This window comes from Rhincodon typus, chromosome 32, assembly GCF_021869965.1.
Source record: "Rhincodon typus isolate 14 chromosome 32, sRhiTyp1.1, whole genome shotgun sequence".
NCBI classification, from domain to species: Eukaryota; Metazoa; Chordata; class Chondrichthyes; order Orectolobiformes; family Rhincodontidae; genus Rhincodon; species Rhincodon typus.
The window spans coordinates 28,496,031-28,498,768 of NC_063363.1; the positions used below are offsets into that span (position 1 = coordinate 28,496,031).

Below are 2,738 nucleotides of genomic sequence, written 5' to 3' on the forward strand. Positions count from 1 at the left end.
CCTGACCTGCTGTGTTCCTCCGGCTCCACACTGTATTGACCAAGCCATGGTCATGCAAGTTATTCCTGCTTCATTTAGAAAGTAACATATTCAATTTAATTTTTGTCTTAGTGCATCAGTGTAAGGGTGACAGCCTTGACAAATTGAATACCTTCCCATCTCTGACACCATGTGGTTACTTTTACCCTTCCCCAGACAACTGAAGCTGATGAATTTAATGGGAGCATCAAATTCGTGAACCTATTGGCATTAGCCTTATTGAAACTTTCTATAGTCTTTCTTTTCTCAGTCTCTAAGGCATGATCTTGGGTGACTGCTAATAGCTAGACTTTTAAATCAGCAGTAGCTTTGAGGCAGTTAGATTGCTTCAAGTCCTGTATAATATTAATGGGCTGGTGTTCATTTTAATACTCAACTTTTAAGCTCCTCCATGGTACATTGCAACCATAGAGTTTGGGTTTCTACTTGTTTACTGAAAGGAACCTCAATGCTTCCATGACTCGAGGACTGAGACTGGATTGCAGATTTTGCATAGCTATTCGTGGTGCTCTACATAAGAAATATCGTGATTAGGAATGACGAGCAGGGTTTCTGTGATCTTTCTTCCATTGTTACAAAGTGTAACTTGTATCTTCATGCTAACACTGATTTTAATACTTCCTGCCCCCCAAATTTTAATGGAAGTAATTTAAAGAACTCTCAACCACAGCCACAGGGTTGTGAAAGAATAGAAACATTCATCTCTGTATCTAATTTAAATTTGTTTTAAAAAGCCAAAGAACTGCGGATGCTGTAAATCAGGAAACCAAACAGAAATTGCTGGAAAAGTTCAGCAGGTCTGGCAGCAACTGTGAAGGGAAAAACAGAGTTCATGTTTCGGGTCTGGAGACCCTTCCTCAGAAAATTTGTTTTCTTTCCCCAACCTTGATCTCCAAAATTCACCTTGTGGGTCTTTGTAGTCTGGGGTGCCTAAATATTCCAATCAGCCTGCCATGACCCCAGGAAGAATTCTTCCCATGCCTTGATGTCGCCTAATGCAGACATGTATTGTGTTGAATGTAATTTTCTGTGCTGCTTTTGCAGCAGTAACATGGTTTGTCTCTCAGCACTCACAACTCTCTATAAACCTGTTAATAGTGTTGACCCTGTTTCTTTGTACATTTGCCAGTGGTGAATTTTCTGAGTGCTCATTGCTTCCCGATACCAGTGTGCCCTCTGATCTACAATGCTATTTTAGTCACTGTGGCTGGTTGTTTCTGCTGGAACCTTTCCAGGTACTCTGCTCCGGGCCTTCTTCCATGCTTTTTCAGCTTTTGTACAGGATTTCCTTATCCACAGATAGATAGGCCTTGATGTCTGTTATTCACTGCCTCCTGTCACCAGTAGTGTCTCTTGAGTCATTTCCCCAGTTTTAGAGTCCTTCACACAGAGCATACGTGTTGTCTGGCCTTCCCTATAGGTGCTTCTTAATGTTTGCCTCTGGTTCCATGAGTCTAGTCACTGCACCCACCATGTAGTAATATATGAGCTGTACACTCTGAGGAGTGAACAGTAACAAGTTAATTACGCATAACATGTTCAAGGCATGAAGAACATCTTCTGGAACCCTACAGCCTAAAGCTTCAGCTCCCTATGATCTGATTTCACTGTGACATGATTCTGCACTGGCTCAGTCGATATTCGTAAAAGTAAAGGTACAATAAACCGTTTACTCTACAGAATTCAGCTGATATTTTAACCCATGCCTATCCATAACACGCCAAACCCAAATCCAAGCAGCTCACTGAACACAGGCTAAATCCTGAACATAGGAGCTATTTGGTCAGCAACACCAGGGCATTTGTACCGAATGAAACATGAAGGCTTTCTGGTAAAATAATTTTAGTAACTGAAATATAAATGAAGAGCAAATGGGGTTTCCAATTAGATCTTCAGTAAAATGACTGGAACAAAGCCCCAACGTGTTTGACATTTAGACTTTGACTGAAGCACCTTGATTAAAGCAGGAATAAGGAACTTAAGAAATTTTGCATAAAACCAATTGAAGGCACATTTGAACTAAACCATATGAGTCTGCTCTGAAGACTGCTTAAAAAATTGGTAACTTATTAAAATGCCTATGCCTAAAATTTAAATGTGATTGATATTGGTCTAATTGGAGACATTTTCTGACACTTTGACTGCTTGTAGAAACAAGTTATACAGTGTAAGAGCACTCAATTAATGTTCACTGTTAATTGACTTTTTAAATTATTGCATGAGGGGTTAAACTGTCCCGCTGTGTGAAAGCGAACAAGTGCCAATGCCTGTGGATATGTGAAGGGGGCTGGGGATGACTCCAATCTATTTCTGTAGCCTTTCAGCTGACAGTGTAAAGTCGATTTGAAGAAACAACACCCAGAGCAGCAGAGCTAAGAATAGTGAATCAGCTTCACTGTGATCCTGTCAAGCTGTTCCCTCTGTTTAGTGTTGCCTTGGGCTGACACTATTAGTTTGTTGAAAAATCCCTACCTTCTTCATGTCCTGCAATCAACCATTCCAACAGTAACGCTGTGTGACTCACCACTAATTCCACGCTGCTCAAATTGTCCAGATAGCTGGACAGCTCCCCAGTGTTACAGAGCATTCATTGGGAGCAATTCTCTTGTCCAAAGCTCCCTGTTTACCACACTCTGCTCCCCATGTCATGAGCTGTACAGTACACACTGCTCCCCGTGTCACACCCTGTACAGTACACA

At 41.2% G+C, this 2,738-nt stretch overlaps 1 protein-coding gene across 1 annotated transcript in view; it reads left to right on the forward strand.

Moving 5' to 3' along the window:
- robo3 (roundabout, axon guidance receptor, homolog 3 (Drosophila)) overlaps window positions 1-2,738 on the forward strand; it is a 508,257-nt gene that overhangs the window by 393,994 nt on the left and 111,525 nt on the right. The gene's annotated exons all lie outside the window — the stretch shown is intronic.